The sequence below is a fragment of the Crocuta crocuta genome, unplaced genomic scaffold (assembly GCF_008692635.1).
Source record: "Crocuta crocuta isolate KB4526 unplaced genomic scaffold, BGI_CrCroc_1.0 scaffold107, whole genome shotgun sequence".
NCBI lineage: Eukaryota > Metazoa > Chordata > Mammalia > Carnivora > Hyaenidae > Crocuta > Crocuta crocuta.
Genome location: NW_027531877.1, coordinates 2,237,755 through 2,257,559, shown reverse-complemented (window position 1 = coordinate 2,257,559; position 19,805 = coordinate 2,237,755). Strand labels below are relative to the sequence as shown.

At 41.1% G+C, this 19,805-nt stretch overlaps 1 protein-coding gene across 1 annotated transcript in view; it reads right to left on the bottom strand.

The window, feature by feature from the left end:
• SPINK5 (serine peptidase inhibitor Kazal type 5) overlaps positions 1–289 on the bottom strand; it is a 270,877-nt gene extending 270,588 nt beyond the window's left edge. The window contains exon 1 of the mRNA XM_077772967.1: positions 211–289. The gene's annotated coding sequence lies outside the window, so the exon portion shown is untranslated. The remainder of the gene's footprint in view (positions 1–210) is intronic.
• Between the last annotated feature and the right edge of the window lie 19,516 nt (positions 290–19,805).

The following is a 19,805-nucleotide window of genomic DNA, read 5'->3' as shown; positions in this document are numbered from 1 at the left end:
ACTAACAACTAATGGTACCTGAGGGCAAATTCATGAGTCACAATTCAAAGATCTAATTCTTACAAATGTTTGTTTTTGTTTTTGCCTTTTTTTCTTTCTTTGCTTGCCAATCTGAATTGCGAACGGAAGAGGCAAGGACATTTTACCTTCCTCTCTGGCCCAGGCCCCACAGATCGCGCTAGGAGAGCCGCCTTTGGTACAAACGCTTACCCTTCGGTGGCCTCGGCCCGTCTTCCCAGAAGGCTCCGCGGGCCGCGGAGAGAGCAGGGCGCCCCAGGCTTCCCCGCCCGGTCGTCGGTGCGTTAGAGGAGAAACAAGCCTCCCCTCCCTTCACGGTGAGCGCTCGGCGGGGATGCCTTGTTCTGGAGGGTTCCTCACACGTGCACGAGCGGCCCCAGGACAGAAGCGCTGCGCGTGGCCGCGGGAACTCGAGGCCGTCTCTGCGGAGCTTCCCCTGCTCGGCAGCCTTCCCGCCGTCGGACTCGCCAGGCCTCGCGCCGGACCCTCCGGCCCTGCCCCCGGGCGGTTCTCACGGCGGACGCGGGGCAGCCGCGAACCCAGTCCCATCCGAGCTCAGTCCCCCTTCAAAGTCGGACCCGGTCCGCGTTCTAAGCCGGAACCAGGCCGGCCCGGAACTCCTTCCGGTTTGGAAGTCGGACCAAGTCGGCCGCGGGACCCTGTCTGGTTTCTCAGTCAGACCCAGTCTGACTCTGGCTTCTGGATCCAGTCGGGAAGAAGAATGTTCCAGTTACGTTAGCGCTTCTCACGGAAAAGCTGCCGGGATCCCACAGGGGCGACCCCACACCTCCGGAGGCGGCGCGAAGCACCGAGCTCAGGCGCCTCGGCAGGTAAGGGGTCCGGTTGCTGGAGCTCGGGGGGCTCGGCAGGTATCGGGGTCCGCTTGCTGGAGCTCGGGGGGCTCGGCAGGTATCGGGGTCCGCTTGCTGGAGCTCAGGGGCACAGCAGGTACCTCCCTGGGTCTGGCTGCTTGCTGCTCCTGGTTCGCTCTTCTGCCACCAGGACTGTGAAAACATAAACTTGAGGCACATTACAGTTTCAGGACTGTATTTGGACAAAAATGGATTCAAACTGAGCAACATCCAATCTAGCAGATAGAAGGGAGCTCCGAAGAGCTGTACAGAATGAAAGACATTTACAGCTAGGGGCCCATGGGTGGCTCAGTTGGTTGAGCAGCAAACTTAAGCTCAGGTCATGAACTTACAGTTCGTGAGTTCAAGTCCCCTGTTGGGCTCTGTGCTGACAGCTCAGAGCCTGGAGCCTGCTTCAGATTCTCTGTCTCCCTCTCTCTCTGCCCCTCTCCTGCTTGCACTCTGTTTCTCTGTCTCTCAAAAAAACGAATAAATGTATAAAAAAAAAAGAAAGAAAGAAAAAAGAAAGCTACTCACAGCCAGTTGGAAGCAGGAACGAAGAGGTTCCACTACTAGACAAAAAGGCAGGTTGGTTATTGGAAGGTTACCTTCCTTTAGGGGATGGAGGGGTCTGTTTGGCAGATTATCTAACTAGTCCTGATCAGGCAATTCCTAATTGACTGTTTTAAGATTCCATTTCTGGGAGAGTAGAAACTGTAATTAAATTATGCTTTGGTTTGGTGGTGTGGGTCTGTCTTGCTTTTAACAGACCCATCAGAAAGTATGTGGATTGCTGTGTTCATATCTAGTGGTTAAAAGACATGTTTACAAATGGAAATGTGTTTAGAAGAGAGAGACTACCAGGATTAAAAAGAACTTGAAAATGTGTCTTAGGATAAATGGTTGAAAGAAGTAGGAAAATTTGGTCTGAAGAAAAGGAAACCCTTAGGAATCTAATAGGTCTTTTCAAACCATTTAAGAGAGTGAGTGTTGACACCATGAAAGCAGAGACTTCCTTCCTTTTTTCATGGCTGTATTATAAGCTGGAGGACACTAACAACTAGGAGGTACTCAATTAATATTCTTTTTGTTACATAAATGAATGGGGGAAAGAGAGATGAACATGTTCTGGTTGGCCCCAAAGGGAGAATTTAGGCTAATTGGGTAGGGATTAAAGGAGTTGATTTGGGCTCAGTAGGAGAGTGTACACTAGGGTGGTTAAGATCGGGGGCTTTGGTTTTGAGTGCTCAGCTGGAATCCAGGTTTCCCACCATCCAACCACATGACCTAAGAGAAGCCAGAGAATTTCCTTATCTCTAATATGGTTGTGAATAATCACAAATCCCTAACAGCACCATGTCTTCCATACAGTAAGTGCTCAAGAATTATTAGCTTTTTATTATTGTTATTATTATTATTCATCTTGGAGCTCTTTGAGCTCACCAAAAAGGTCTGTGCCTGGGTGGCTCAGTCAGTTAAGCATCCAGCTTCAGCTCAAGTCATGATCTCGCAGTTCGTGGATTTGAGCCCCATGTCGGGCTCTGTGCTGACAGCTAGCTCAGAGCCTGGAGCCTGTTTCAGATTCTGTGTCTTCCTCTCTCTCTGACCCTCCCCTGCTCACGCTGTCTCTCTCTCTCTTTCTCTGTCTCTCTCTGTCAGAAATAAATAAAACATTAAAAAAAAAAAAAGGTCTCATGATATAGTAACATTTCCCTGATACAAGGAATTTTGTTTTTTCCAGTAATGGTTCAATGCATTATTGAAGTAGAGGTTTCAATTGTCAGAGGTTTTACGGAAGAGATTCCTCAGCTGTGTACAAGATCTCACTAAAATCTCTCTGCTTTTCAGTGTAAAAAGATTGGAATTATAAACCATACTCCCCCAAATAGGAATGTGGGTGACAGCAAGTTTTATGGATGGAGCAGGGTTTCATGGTCCCAGCAAGAAATAGGGTAATAAATGCAGCTCCTACTGTTAGGTCTTGATCCCTGGGTAAACCTAAGGACTGTAACCCTCATTAAATGCAGGAACACAACAACTCCAGATAAACGCATGGTCACAGGTCCAATAGAGGTCTGTACAGTTTCCTTTGTTGGTTTCAGAGTATTTGAAATATGAAGCTATCGAAGGGAATAGTATATAAAAATATTTTTGTCTCATTGGAGAAGTAAACTTGTTGGAAATGAAACATTTTTAAAAACCTGTGCTGAACCTTCTGAAAAATAGGGACATGACTAACATTGTAACTTTAGTTCCATTTCTCTGATCCAATTTATTCCCTATAAACCCTAGCCTAATCCAACTAAATAAAAATAAAATTTATTTGCATAGTACAGAAAGCTTTTACCTTTCAAAGCCTTAGGACAGCTAACAGTTTCCTTTGTTCTTTTTTTTTTTTATTGTTTAAGCCATAGCTAACTTTTAGCTCAAAATGTGGAATATATAAACAATAAAATAATGTTTCAGATAAAGGAATGACATAAATCTTTTGCCTTTCAATAAATCAGTAGTCACTGAAAAGGCACAAATAGCAAACAAAAAAGGCTGCTTGGAGATCAGGGCAACCTAGTTGTGTGGTGTGCTGCTTGTGGCCTTCCCACAAACTTTTTAGGTGGCAGTCGGTAACCTGTCCTTATCGCAGGTGTAGTCATGAATAAGGAGTGTAAAATAAAGTTAATACTACGTTTTTGGCTTTTTATTACTCCCTGCTGAAGGAAACAAAAAGAAATAAGAGAAAGGTGGTGGTTAGGAGTCACCAGGGCAAGACTTGTTTAATACACAGAGAAGTAAACACAAAGAGAAAACAGCAGAGAAAGTAAGAAAAATACACATGTGAGGAAGTCACAAGGGGAAAAAAGTGGAAAGAGCCATGCATAATTTTAAAACAATTCAAGATAAGCACCTGATTATAAAAAGAATGAGAAGCAAAAAGAGAAAAATTAGTAAGTTTTATAGGGAATGTGGTTCTGAAGGGCCAGAGCCTTATTATATTTTGAACTGTTCATGATGAATTTCAGCTTTTTAAATCTCCTTCATTTACTTAAATAAATTATATGTGTTTTTCTTTAAAACATGTAACACTAGAGTTCTAGAGACCTTTACAATCTTAAAAAAATGGCTTAATAGAAATTAACTCTCAAACCTTAAAGATGTTGTATCAGGTGAAAGTTAATGAAGAATAATAAAGATAATAGGAACTAACCTATATTGAGGAATTCTACCTGTCAGACCCTACATCACATGATTCCCATGAGTTCGTTCTCCCATTGAATCCTTACTATGAACTCTGAGATCCTCATTTTAGGAATGAGAAAATGGAGAGTCTTACTGACTCAGGGTTAGAATTAGTCAAACTGCACAGCCTCTTGGCTTCTTTGTGATGTTTAACTGTCCATCCCATTGCCTCTACTGCCACTGCCTCTGCCTTCTGTAACAGTTACCACCTATGGCTTTTCCTTCTTTAAAAACTATTACTTTGGGGTGCCTGTGTGGCTCAGTCTGTTGAGCGTCCGACTTCAGCTTCAAGTCATGAAGACTGCTTCAGATTCTGTGTCTCCTTTTCTCTCTGCCTCTCCTCCATTCGTGCTCTGTCCCTCAATAATAAATAAATGTAAAAAGAAAATTAAAATAGGGGTGCCTGGGTGGCTCAGTAGGTTAAGTGTCCGACTTCAGCTCAGGTCATAATCTCACGGTTCGTGGGATCAGGCCCTGTGTCAGGCTCTGTGCTGACAGCTTGCTCAGAGCCTAAAGACTACTTCAGATTCTATGTCTCCCTCTCTCTCTGCCCCTCCCCCATTTGTGCTCTGTCTCTCAATAATAAATAAATGTAAAAAGAAAATTAAAATAGATAACAAAAAATAAAAACTATTACTTCAGGGGCGCCTGGATGGTTCAGCTGGTTAAGCATCTGACTTCAGCTCAGGTCATGATCTCACAGTTCGTGAGTTCTAGCCAGGCATCAGGCTCTGTGCTGACACCTTAGAGCCTGGAGCCTGCTTCAGACTCTGTTTCCCTCTCTCTCTGTCCCTCCCCTACTCTCTCTCTCTCTCTCTCAAAAATAAATTAACATTTAGAAAAAAAGAGTCTGGGGGCACTCAAAATTTTTGAGGAGTTGGGTTTTCTTCTTTCATATTTTGTGACAATTCCTGTGTGAAAATTGTTGTGTTGGGAAGAAAGTTTTCCTCAACCAACTAGGCTCAGACATTGGGAGCCTGCAAATTAAACTAACAAGTAAACTAACGGGAGAAAAAACATTTATTCATGTGCATTTGGAAGTTAACAAAAGAAGTAGAGTAAGTAAGTCTCTAAATAGAGACTTACATGCCTAATTCAATAAAGGAAATAGAAGGGAAAGAACTTCTATAGAAAGAACAAATAGGTTTCTTTAGGAAAGACAAATGAGTTTTTTGGAGAAAAGAGATTCAAAAGTTTGTGATGTTCCTCTATGCAGGTGTGAGTGGTCTTTCCATCTTCTTCAGGGCCATATTTATATTTATAGGAGTATACCCTTATTCTTCCTCTTCCTGGTAGACCTGCCCCAAAGAGGGAATTTATATCAGCTTTACTTCCCAGAAGTTGATGCTTTTAGTCAGATAAGAGAAGCTATGAGAAGGCTTCCTTCTGTTTTTGTTTTTAAGCTCAAATGTCTTTGGTTTAAAATATTCAACATACCAATTCTGTAATTACTAGTGGGTCCCTAAAATTGGATCACATATTTAAAAATTTAATCAAATGTTTTGATTAAGTGAGGTTGTGATGAAATTTTGCACAGTAGTAAAAAGAAATAAGACATCCTTATAGGGAAAATAATGCCTTCATTAATTAGGTTGTTAACCTTTTATTTTCTACTTGATTGAACATCATGTATTTATATTTTTGTGACCTTCAAAAACCAATTTAGGTTCTGTTTTAAATTACATACGCAATATCCAACATTGATTCTGCAGATGCAACAGTGTTTTACTGTGCTAACATAGTTAATGAACTATTTATTTTGCTTCCATTAAATTATACTCTCACTAGGTCTCAAATATCAGGGGATCAGAATCCTTCTTTGTCACGACCCAAAGGAGTCTAAAAAAAAAACCAAACAGCATCCTCCTGCACCACCATGTTCAATAATGTTGTAAATAATACAACAGCCAAGTATGGAAATAACAAAAGTGTCCACTGATGGATGAATGGATTAAAAAAATGTGTACGTATACATACACACACTAGAATATTATGCAGCCATAAAAAATGAAATTTTGCCATTTGTGACAACATAGATGGACTCTGAGGGCATTATGCAAAGTGAAACAAATCAGACAGAAAGACAAATACTATATGATCTCACTTAAAATGGGAATCTAAAAAACAAAACAAAACACAAGCTTATAGATACACAGAACAAAATGATGGTTGTCAGGGGAGGGAGGAAGGAGGTGAGCTAAGTTTGCTAGCAATAGTCTGTTCGTGAAGCTATTTTGTAGGTATTTCCAGGAGTGAAGATCCACTGGAACCTTTTTCTGAATAGTTACATGTGGAATAAACGATATTAATCACTGTAATACTATGACTAGGCTAAAAATGGGACTCTGGTGCTGTCCTTCCAACAGTTGTTACTTTCATCAGCCTCCGGTAATGTATGCATTTTTGTGAGGAAAGACAGAACAGGAAAAAGGCAAGGGGTAGTTAGTACCCAAAGGGATTGGAGTATTTTGTAGAAGGAACTTTCTTAACCTCCCTACCACCTAGTAGTTGTTCATTACAAAATGGAACTTGAAATGGAGCCCATTTATTTCCCTCATATTATGACATGTGACCTATAAAACGGATAAAACTATCAGTATTAATGTATTGTCAAAATGTTCTAATTTGTCAGGGTCTTTTGTTGTTGTTGTTGTTGTTGTTGATAAAGTATACGATGCAGACAGTAAAGTTCGGGCACTGTTTTTACATTGTCTTCCTTTATCCTTCCTCTTCTGGAATTTAGAAAATAGGCCCCCCTATTCATATCTCTGCTCTTATTATGCTCTAACTTCCTGAGTAAGTGAAGTTCATTTTTGGTATGGTTGTCAAATAAGCGACCTACTCTTCTTGACCTCTCAGGGATTAGACCATTCCTTCCAGTCTCTCCCTTCTAGGGACTCAATCATAACCTTACTCACCCTCTTATAACCTGGGATCACAGTGCCTTCTCCTGTAGCAGTACGTTCCTCTTAGAAGGATACTCTTTCTTCCTAATCTCTCCCTCCCATTAGATCACAAGGTCATTGACATTTACTCCTTTAAAAATCAATCTAGGTGGGGCGCCTGGGTGGCTTAGTCGGTTAAGCGTCCAACTTTTGCTTAGGTCATGATCTCGCGGTTCGTGGGTTCGAGCCCCGCGTTGGGCTCTGTGCTGACTGCCAGCTCAGAGCCTGGAGCGTGTTTCAGTCTGTGACTCTCTGACCCTCTCCTGCTCACACTGTCTCTCTCTCTCTCTCCTAGAAATAAATAAAAACATTAAAAAAAATCAATCTAGGTAAATTCTTTTAGTCCATTTTCCAGATGAGGGTATTGAACTTCAAGAATTTCAATGACTGCCTGTGCTGAAGAAGAGCAGAATGCGAATGCCTGCTTGACTCCTGTTATACCATGCTGCTTCCTCCATGCCTTAAATATGGGCTCTTCATGTGGATTTCAGTAAAAGAGAGAGGCTAATCTCCACATGTACCATGCATTTTTGGTAGACAAAGAAAACAGTTCCCACAAATAGGTAGCAAAATTGTTCGTATATATTTATCTGAGGTATTCTTCAAAAATAATTTAAAAGCACTACTTTTTTAATTTTAAAAACAAAGTTTTTGTCTCTGATTATTTTCTCAGTTAACAGATAAGAAACATTCCAAGTTTTGACATTAAAAGATGTCCTCATATGCAAAGAAGGTGGGAACCAGTTGACTTCAGGATAGATAAGAGGTTTTACTTCCTAATATATCTTCTGGGATTCAGCCTTTTCCTGGGTGTTGATTTAAACTCCAGTTGCCCTGCCCTTTCTCCCTCACATGTTAGATTTACTTCTGGTTACTTGGAAAATGCTTCTGCTCTGCTCATTCACTACACCTCTTCCCTTTCCATCACTACTTCCTTTTTGAATGGATGGAGGAAGTGGGTCAGTACCTTCTGTTGAGCTCTGGAGGCCCTGTAGGCACACAGCATGCCTCATGCTTTCATTATCCATATCTGTGATCTGTATCACTCATTATATTAAAATATTAAAATTCCTTAAGAGCAGAGGACATGTCTTATCCATATCTTTGTCTTCAGGAGACTCAATAGATTCTTATTAACCTGAACTTCCCTAAATAACTCTTACTATTATAGAGTCCCCAAAACTACAAATCCAGAAAATAAAATGAAATCTTACCTTTACACACTGAAAACAAATTCCAGTTACATACAAAGGTTAGATAGATTATGTTATTCCAGGTATATTGTGGTGATGAAATATATAAAAAAATAAAATTTATTATTTAAAAATCATTTTTATATATTTTCTTGGTTCCTTCTTAAAATGATGTGAAGTTATTAAAAAAAATTTTTTTAATGTTTATTTTGAGAGAGAGACAGAGACAGAGACAGGGGCAGAGAGAGAATCCCATGCAGGGCCCTGCTATTGGCACAAAGCCTGACATGGGGCTCAATCTCAAAAACCTGAGCCAAAATCAGAGCCAGATGTTTAACACACTGAGCCACCCAGGTGCCCCTATGTGAAGTTATTTTTAGTTGACACTTACTCAGGGTGGTCAAGTTAAAGATGCCTCTATGGCTGTGAGGATGAAACTTACACATTGGCTCAACATCATGGATTTCACCTGGCATGATCTGGCTAATTCCACTGATGAGACTCTAGAAGTTGATGCTGAGTTCCTGTATTAGCATTATTCCAGAGGGAACCTGACTGTTTCTTGGTGGCAGGTTGGTTTCACTGGACCCCTTCTATAATAGAAGGGGAAGTGATCTGGCCTCCTTAGAGATAGTCATTCTGAGACTGGATTTCTCCTGTGTAGTTTTCCTTTATAGGTATCGTTGTGAATGCTTTATTTGGCATCTTAATATTCCATATAACATTGCTGCTGTTATTGTGTCTTATTATGGCTGTAACACATTACCACACACTAAAGGCTTAAACAACACATCTCTTACCATTCTGGAGGTGTCAACAGGGCTGATCCCTTCTGGAGGCTATGAGAAGAGAATCTGTTACTTTGCCTTTTTCAACATCTATTGGCCTGTCTGTATTATTTGCCTTATGACTTCTTTTTCCATCTTTGTAATGCACTACTCCAATCTCTTCTACCATTATATCACTTCTCTCACATACCAGTATATCCCTCTTATAAGGACAGTTGTGACCACATCACTAGGACCACCCAGAAAATCCAGGATAAGCACCCTATCTCAAGATCCATAACTTAATCACATGAGTAAAATTTCTTTTGCCATATAACATAACACACTAATAAATTCCATGTGGTAGGTATACATCTTGGGGTACCATTATTCAGCCTACAACAGCTACCAGCGAATTTATGCCACAGGAAATAAAGTGTGTCACTGAGGTCTCATGAAATTCATTGATCTTCTGATATACTTCATCACCTAGATACACATAGTCCTATAGAACATGGGATGACCTTCTAAAGACTTAGTTACAGTACTTCCTAGCAGATAACACCCTCCAAAAGTATGATGCGCTCCTAGAGAATGTGACATGTACTTTGAACCAGCAGTCAAAATATGTTGTTTCAATCATAACCAGAATAGACACTTTTGGAAGTCAAGGGACAAAAGTATATCCAATGACCAATTTAAATAATTTTGGTTTTTGTGTGAATTTAAGCTGTGATTTTTTTTTTAACGGTTTTAGTTTTTTTATGTTTTTTCTTTTTAAATTTATTTTTGAGAGAGAGAGTTGTGTGTGTGAGGAGGGGAGAGTCAGAGAGAGAGGGAGACACAGAATCCAGTGACAGGCTCCAGGCTCTGAGCTAGCTGTCAGCACAGAGCCTGATGCAGGACTGGAGCCCATAACTATGAGATCATGACCTGAGCCGAAGTCGGAGGCTTAATCGACTGAGCCACCCAGGTGCCCCTTAAAGGTTTAAATTCCTAGGGACAATGTTACTACCACATGACATAATGGTTTTGTTGAACTGAAAGATTAGCTAGTCCCTGGCCATTTGGGGATCCTTATGTCACTGAGACAACAAGCAAAGCAGGGTCACTGATCTCTGTTACTAAGGGAAAACAGGGTGCTACTCCATAATGGGGACAGGGCAGGTTACATCTGGGCCCCAAGGGATTCTCCAGGGTGCTTCTCACTTCTAAGTTCATGCAGTTTTCCATGAAAACTACAGCAACCCAACAAAAAGGATGATTAAGAACTTCAAGAGTTGAGGTTCAAATTCCCCTACCAGGTGAAGAATCTTAACCAGTTGATGTTCTGCTGGTGGTCAAAGGGAATCTGCAGTGAGGAGAAGAGTGAATTACACTTAAAACCATAGACTCAAGACCTGCTAACAACCATTTATAGAAGTGATGACTTGTGGCCGTTAACATATGATTTCATTCTTAGATGAAATGTAATATTTGTATATATGAATCCATTCTTTTTTCTCTCCCTTTCCTACCCTATTTTATGTAAGAAGTGAGATGACAATTTAGTATTTAGATTACAGGATATCCAAGGTGAGAACATTCCTGTTTGTATGCAAAGTAGCTTATTGTGTTAGGTAAGAGCACCATATTGTTGTGGTTGTTGTTGAGTGAAGTTTAAATAAGAGTGAAAGAGAAGTGAATGAAGACTGAGTAAGCAAGAGGTGGACCATGGTGAGGCTTTGTGTACTAATTGGCAGCTTTATCTGCATTCTTCAGTGCTCTTTTCTGTAAAACTGGCAAAAATGGCAGCCACCATGGGGCACCTGGGTGGCTTAGTCAGTTACACGGACAGCTTGGCTCAGGTCATGGTCTCGTGATTCATGAGTTTGAGCCCCGCATCGGGCTCTGAGCTGACAGCTTGGAGCCCAGAGCCTGCTTTGAATTCTGCGTCTCCTTCTCTCTCTCTCTCTGCCCTCCTCCACTCATGCTCAATCTCTCAAAAATAAAGAAATGTTAGAAAAAAAAATTTTTTTTTGGTTTTCCCCAAACCATATTTCCCAGGTTTTCTTGACACATGAGGCTAACTAAGAGATACAAAAAGGAGGTAATAGGAAAAGCCATTTTATTTTGTTATTGATGGTACATCAAGAAATGGCTGTAGCATCAGTAGGCGTGTCATCTTCTGAGTCCTCTCGCGGGTCTGAGGTGTGGATGCCACCAGAAGGAGCAGCCAGGCCTGCAGCAGCAGGGTTATAATCCCCTGCATTGCTGCTCAACTGTGGCGGTTGTTTCAGCACCAATAGTAGCACCTCTTCTCATCTCTGGCAAGAGCAAGCTAGGCTCTTGTCCAGGTTCAATTGCACCTTCTAGTTTGTAGGCAACACTCTTCTCTCCTTTGTTCCTTCAGCCTTTCTAAGAGCATTGTAACCAATTCCTACCTTCAATACCTCTTTTAAATAATTAGAGTAGTCTTTGGCATGACATTAACCGATACAGATATGGACCTATGATTTATAAAAAAAGTTTCCAAAGTTGTCTGCTTTTTCTAATTACTATTTCCTACACTAAGCTGGGGTTAGGTTATTGTTTGCGAAATTAGGTTGATCATCGCAGCCAGTAAACAGTGTGGCATGCCTGAAGAAGATTGGCTCATCAAGATACTGGTCCGGGCTAAGGGTGAAGAATCAGGATCCTATCCAGAGATGAAGCTGTTGTGTTGATGGATCCAAGAAGAGAACTACCACTCACTTTGCTTCTTGCCCCTGCTGAATCAGAATCTTTTTTTTTTTTTAAGATAATTTATTTTTGAGCAAGGAGGAGGGGAAGGGCAGAGATAGAAGGACACAGAGGATTTGAAAGAAGCAGTCTCCATGCTGTCAGTACAGAGCCCAATTCAGGGCTCGAATTCATGAACTGTGAGATCATGACCTGAGATGAATTCAGATGCTTAACCAACTGAGTCACCCAGGTGCCCCTGAATCAGAGTCTTTTGAAGGCAGAGGGATAAAACACCAAAGACTACACTAAGTCTGTAAGCCAGTACAAAGAGAAGATGCTAGTCTGGGAGGGAAGAAGTACAGAGAAGATGCGGCCTTCCCCTCATCCAAAGAGCATCTACCCCTACTTTTTCCTCTGACAGCTACTGCTAATGGGTAGCTTCTCATGAGTCCAAAGGAGTAAGTGCCCAGACACAGCCTCCCTAGGCTCCTCCATGAGACTGTTGTTGATCATAGGCATAATCAAGCAAAATGTCCTGAGCCTGGAGGACTCCTGGATGAGCTACTTCTTCTGTTCAATAGATAAAATTCTGAACATCCTCATACAGGAGAAAGGGCCACTGTCCATGGAATAAAAAAACATAGCCATCAAAGGAGACAAGGTTGAGGGACAGAGGATTGATGCAGATTGGCCCCTAGCCTTTGTGTAGATGGCAGTGAGAACAAGGCTTCTTAGAGGTCGGAGGAGAGAAACATGAAAGGCATGGGGATACATACCTAAGGATCAGGGCAAGTTGTCTGCAAGGAAGAGATTATCACTGTTCTCAAAGATTATCCTTATGCTGGACTTCTCAGTTGTTTCATGCCCTTACAACCAACATTCTCCCAAATCCTGCCCCAGGATAACTGATGCCCTTACCTTTCTCATTTCTACCTTCCTCAGATCTTACCTTCACCTGTTTTTACCATATTTAGCTAGAGTTCTCTTGCAAGACACTGAAGCATATCATCTCCACCCATTATGTCTATGAAAACTAAAAGGGGTATTTTGCCCACCTAACTAGGAAGGAGGCTTAGTAATTATGATTTTGGAAAGCTGGACAGAGTTTTCCTCTCAGACCTTCAGATAGTCAATGGCCAGAGGTTACTTACCTGATATAAAGTACTTTTAATCAAACATAAATAAAAAGTACTTTGAATCAAACTAGTGATGTAAGTCTTAAAAGAGAGAAGAGGCAAAATTTGGCCTATTTTAAGGAATTTGTGTGAAATACTCTGAATGTCACTGGGGCGGGCAGAGACCAAGGCTTGGACACAGAGCAAGACTCCCTAACACTCAGGCAGCACTTGATTTCTCCAGACTGTGTTGTCTGCCATGAAGTTTCTTTTAGGACCCAGAAAACCCATATGCGAAGACTTGGTGCTCTTTATGATGTCCAGCATAGCCCTGATGACAGCCGGTGAGGTTATGTGTGATTTTCCAAGCATCCTTTCAGAATAAAGTAGATTTCAGGGGTCGCTTGTTTTTCATTCCCTGAAAAGGAAAACAAAAGGTTGGGCAACAGATAGAAACATCTGCCTCTATCTTCCTGGACTTTTGATTTCTATTATTTGACACCCACCAAATTACCACTTGTCTAATTCACCTTCAAAATGAAGGACTAGAGAGGTGTGTATACTTCAGTTTCTCCCCCTGATGCCTCTACATTCCTGAAACAAGTTAAGCTTACTTCAAGATAATTGTTTGAAATTCAACTGGAGAAGGTTTGCTAGGATCAGCTGTTCTCTCCGAACTGGGAAAGACCAGTTTATGTGTGAGAAAAGGAAAACCACAAATGTAAAAGGCATTGAGAACAAGACTGGCCAGAAAGTGTATGGTAAGGGACACAGCAAAACTAATAAACATTAGGGTAGGATTTCCCAGGGTTCAGATCACACCCATATGATATCCGTATTATGGCCATTTTTAGTGTTTCCCTCCCTGCATCCCAACTAAACTCTTCAATTTTCTTTGCCAAGTATCAGGTTAACTTAGGTACTCACCTGACCCAGTTTCTAAATCTTGCCTACTTAATCTGCTTTTTCTCAACATTTATGGCTCAGTGTATCGATTGCCCTAGGCAGGCCAGGTTTAAGACATGTCCATCTGTCTTCAGAACAGCTTAATTCAAATTGGCACATCCTCCTTGCTGCAAACAAGAGGGTTTTTTTAATTGATATTTCAGGAAAACTAGAATATAGTTACTTCCTCTAAGAAAGAGCACTACATTTCTTAAAGCCACTGGGAAAGAATGATTGATGAGCCCAGATTTATGTTTCACCCTATATAACCAAAGGAGCCTACATTCAGTACGTGCTGTGTCCTCAGTATGTAGTCAATGCAAAATATTGTTTCCAGCTTGTTCTTTTAGAAAATATATTTGATTGAAATAAGAGAGAGCTATTTAAGTGGCCCCCATATTTTGAAAACATATTTGAAAACATGACCCACAAATGGGTCAATTTTTAATATAAAAACTGATGTTTTAGGAGCCATTGGGTGGCTTAGTTGGTTGAATGTCTGACTCTTGATTTTGGCTGAGGTCATGATCTCGGGGTCATGGGATCACACCCTACATCAGGCTCTGCACTGAGCATGGGACCTGCTTAAGATTCTCGAAATTTCTCCCAGGGCATCTAGGTGGTTCAGTCAGGTAAGTCTGACTTTGGCTCGTGTCATGATTTTGCAGTTCTGGGGTTCAAGCCCTGTATCAGGTTCTGTGCTGACAGCTCAGAGCCTGGAGCTTGCTTCAGATTCTGTGTCTGCCCCTCTCCTGTTCACACTCTGTCTTTTTCTGTCTCTCTCTGTCTCTCAATCTCTCAAAACTAATAAACATTAAAAATATTTAAGATTCTGTCTCCCTCTCTTTCTGCCCCTCACCTGCTCACTCTCTCTCTCTAAAAAACAAAACAAAACAAACTGGTATTTTTTAAAATTTTTTTAATGTTTCTTTATTATTGAGACAGAAACAGAGCGTGAGTCGGGGAGGGGCAGAGAGAGAGAGGGAGACACAGAATCTGAAGCCGGCTCCAGGCTCTGAGCTAGCTGTCAGCACAGAGCCCAACACGGGGCTCAAACCCATGAACCGTGAGATCGTGACCTGAGCTGAAGTCAGACACTTAACCAACTGAGCCACCCAGATGCCCCAACAAATTGGTATTTTAAAAAGTTGTTACATAAATACAAAATTACCAACTTTCAGCACTTACACCAAGGATGATCCATATATTGAAGCATATGAGAATTTTTGAAATCAGAAATACTGATTCTCAGGCCTAAAGGACTATTATAAAAATGGACAGGAGATTCCGACTAAAAGACTTCTTTCTACAGTGTGTAGTGTGTACTGTATGATTTTCTGGATTCTGCAGTAAACCTGCCCTCATGATCTACTTGTATTTGCCACATTTGCTTACCTTGACTATCTGATGAGTCGTGTTCTCACTGTCCTCTACTTTGGGGGGGTTCCCAAAATCCTAATTTCAGGGAACTCTCTCCCATTCCAGAGAACACACTCCTGATGCTCTTTACTGTACCATATTTGAGATACTTCCTTTTAGCAAGTATGGGCAGAGCATCACATCAGTGCTCAAACAGTGAGATTTGTCAGAGGGGAGGATCGAAAAGGCAGACTCAGGCTTTTTTAAAACTCTTCCAAAAGCTGGCTGTATAGGTACTTTAAATTGTACTTCCTGGAGGAATAATTACATCCTAAAATTGGTCAACAGTGAAAATTGTTACCACACCAGGTACAGGGTTAGGAAAATCCTCCAGCCATTCAGATCAACTGAGCCCTCTTATCATTTGAGCACCATGGAGGCAGGACCTCTGGAGTCCAAGGGAAGATACAGAGCTTATATTTCATTTCCTTCCTTTTGTAGCTCCTACTTCACTCATTCGTTCTAAACTAAGTGTGCATTTTCTCTGTTCAGGCTCTTACTGGCTGGCTTTATCATTTTGCAAAAGTTAACAAATTAGAGGAAAGAAACTCTAGAGAGGGAGGGCCCTGTTTATTCCAGAGCCTTCAAAGGCAAAGAAAAGAAATCTCTCCTGATGGTATCAAAAACCTGGGCTGATTTTAGCAAGAGTGTCACATGTAGAGCTTTCAGGCACCTCCATGTTTAATATTTGTCCAGTGTTTGGGCAGAGGAGGGGATAGTAGATGCCTCTAGGGGCACTGATTAAACAGTTGTGTGATTTCACTGTAGGTGGAGTATATCCCTGAGCACAACCAAGAAGTCTGATAGAAATTCTTGGGGAAATAGGAACTCCACTCGGGGCACAGAGTCAAATCTAGATAGTTCACTGGGGATTAAGACAGGAATAGTGTTTACACTACATCTCAAAGCTTAAGAAGACATGAGCTAGAATAGTAGGGGCCAAAGAAAAGGAAAGAAAGGGCAAGGAATATCTTGTCATGTCATGATAGAAATTAAGTGAGTTATAAAAGTCTGGACACAGAGATGTATTGTGAAATGTTAGTTTTCTAAGAGAGGAAGAACAAAAGAAAATGTAACTTAAATATGTTTTCAGTGTCATCTTCTCGGGGATTCTCCTTAATGCCGGAAGCCTATTCAGGGCAGCTCTTTGGAGGGGGACATTTGACTGATCTAGAAGGACTGCTGGGAGGCAGAGGCCCTGAGGACTGTAATAAATCACCTCTGGGGAGAATCCTTAACTCCAGCCTCAGGTGCAAGTGATGCGTCAGTGGTTTCATTGTTAAGACTGTGAGGGAAAAAGAACCACTAATTGCAACTGATTCTAGGGATTCAGCTTGAATTTTAGGTGTGTGTTGTTTGTTTTGTTTTATATTTTATGTATTTTATGTCCATTGCCTGACACATAGTAAGCCCTCCCAGAATTAATGAAGAAATAACTAGCAGGGGGTGCCTGGCTGGCTCAGTTGGTAGAGCGTACAACTCTTGATCTAGGGATTGTGTGTTTGTGCTCCATGGTGGGCATAAAGGCTTCTTTTAACAAAAGAGAAAGAAAGAAAGATCTAGAAGATTCATTCCTTGAAGAAACACCAGAGACATTAATAGAGAGGGGCATAGAAATAGTGTCCCACTGGACTCAAGTCCCTCCATCCGCCGTGGTTTCTCGGAGCGGCTCTGGGACCCACAGACAACACCCAGCAGTGCTGGGGAACTACCAGCTGGCTTTATGAGGCTTCTCCTTTCCTTGTTCTCTTAGGCCAGCCTGTATCACAATCCCTACCACAAAGGAAGAGCAGAAATAACAGAGTAAAAGAGTCTGAAATAAAATCCAGCCTTCTGTTATACTTCTCCATGACTCCATCCATGCTGAGACTAAGAGCCGTGGGAGAATTGGAAGTATGCCCTGGAGGTAAACAGAAAACTACATTCTGGCTGATTCTCCTTGAGTTGATTTGTTTCCCACCCTAGGTTGTGACCTACAGGAACTATCCAGAAGTTAAGATCCTTAGAAAGGACAGTAGAACAGAGACCCCAGTGGGTGACAGAAGATAAAATCCTCTTTCCAGAATTTTGGGGTTTTTTTTACTGGGTCTACAAAGACCCTTCTTAGACAGCTGTTGGGGAATACGAAAAAGCTGCATGAAACCGTCCTTTATTGGCATCTTCTCAGGACTCTATGTGCTCCTTTTCCATGAAGCTAAAGTATAGGAAACTCTGGGACATGAGAATGACCCTTTTCTTGTCCCTCATTGTTCACTAGGGTGCCGCACTTCAGCCAGAGTGAAGTAGTCTGTGAGAATACAGAGGTTTAGTATACAGAATATGAATCTTCATTTCTCCTACATTCAGTTAATCTCTTCCCATCACTTTATTAAAACATTTCCAATGGTTTTCATTGGAAAAGGCTTTGTGTTCATTCTAGGGAGTTAAATTTAGCTCATCTGAGAAGAAGAGGTAGAATTAAATGATCTTAAGTATCCCTGTCTAACTACGGAGACTCTGACTTGTCATGGCTACCCACTGCACAGTATAGAAACCTGAATGACAATCTGGCAGACAAAGGCAACTACAGTGATGAATATGAGACTCAGACTCTGAGGGGACAATTTGCCTTCTTTTAATTGAACAACATCTATAACTTCTTAAACAATTCTTCACAGATTGGGTCTCTCATGCTAAGAACTGAGTTATGAAGACCCTTCCTAGGCAGATCTGACAGGCTTAGCAGAGGTTGCAAGAAGCAGTTCCTTTCTCTGATGTCCCCTGACAGCATTTGTTTTCCATTAAGGATGACTGTAAAGTAGACAAGAGTCTCAGGGAATAAGGACATTACCTGAGGCACAGAATCCTGTTCTTTCTTGCCAGTCTCCTCTACATCTCAGGGCCTGAGACAATGGGGAAAGAATCCTTGAGAAAATTAGAGAGCACAACAGAAGATGCAATATGAAGCTTTATTCCTCCCAATTCTGTATTGCTGAATATGTTCCCAAACTTGACTGCCCCCAATTCTTTGGTATTAAACAGAGCATACCATACAGTTCACTGACTGATATTCTTCCAGAAGGTATAATCTACTAAAAAGAATAATAAATAAACATCTCAGCCCTGAAGGTCAAATGTAGAGAGATCTGGTTATGCTGTTGTGAGGGAGACACACTTAATATGCAATGGAAGGATCTTGCATCTAATAAAGTCTGGAAGAGCAAGGTAAACAGTACTCCCTGGAGAAGGGGCTTATAATACTCGATTCTCACACAAAGTCCTAACATTAGTGCTGTGAAAGACTTGCCGAGAATTTTATAGAAACTTCTCACCACCAGAGTAAAACAAATAGTTCACTTCCCATGGGGTGAGAGTGTCCCTTTTAAGAAATGGCACTTGGAATTTTAACCACTCATGGATCAGAGTTCTATCTACTGAAGAGGCAACATGAAGCTACCTCTCCAAGGCTGAGTCTCTTATACTGAAGTGTAAGTCATGGAAACCCCTCCCACAAAGCTCTGAAGGGTTAAGAAGCATTGTCTCTCACACCTTGTTTTCACCCTTCACTATTTTGATTTATGATATTAGGGCTGGGCCTATGCAAACCCCATTGTTACTTGACCAATCAGCCAACTCTCCAATTGGGGGTGATGAAGGAAGACTAGGAGACTGTAGGAGGGAAAAGGGATTTGTTCTATTTCATTTGCATCCTGTGTAGTTGAGGTTCCTGTGAGCATCACTCCTGCAACACTGGGAGGAAGAGAAAGGGAGGGGAGAGGAAAAGGATAGAAGGAATCAGAGGAACAAGAAGGGGAGGAAAAAGAAAACTTATAGAGATAAGTTCCAGACATCATGTTCTTTCCCCTGAATACTTCTGTGCATATTTCCTAAAAATAAAAACAATTTTCTTCATAACAAGAGTTCAATTTTCAAAATCAGGAAATTAACATTAATATAATTCTCTCTAATCTATATGCCTCATTCAGGTATTGCCAATTATTCCATTAATGTTCTTTATGGCAAATTGCTTTATTTTGTTTTGGTTCCCCAGCATCGAGTCCAAGATTCCACAGCATTTAGTAATTAAGTCTCTGGTCTCCTTTAATCTAGAAGGTTTTTTTTTTTTTCAGTTCTATTACTTTGTCTATTACCCTGACATTTTTGAAGGAATGAGTCAGTCATTATGTACAGTGTCTCTCAATTTGGGTTTGTCTGCTGTATCCTCATGGGTTAGCATTGATATATAATGTATTTGGGCAGAAGTACCTTCAGAAGTGGTGCTGTGTACTTTTCAGTGCATCATGTTAAAAGGCACATGATTTCTATTGGTCCTCCTCTTGGGGCTTTTGACTGTAAAAGTTAAAAGTTTTTTTTTTCTTTTTAATGGGAAACTGCTTTTCTTTATAGAGCCTTAGGAAGAAAATTAGCTTTGGTCACATATTACCTTAAAAAAATCCAGTTTTACATACTACTAAACAGGACCTAATAATCAGAGAAATAATTTCTTCTGTAAAAATTGGCCAAATTTATCAAAAATCTAACATACAATGTAATTCAAATTATATAAAGACTGCTTGGGATCATAACATTCCAAAATGTATGATAGTTGCAACTCCATCTTAACCAGTGTGAAGAA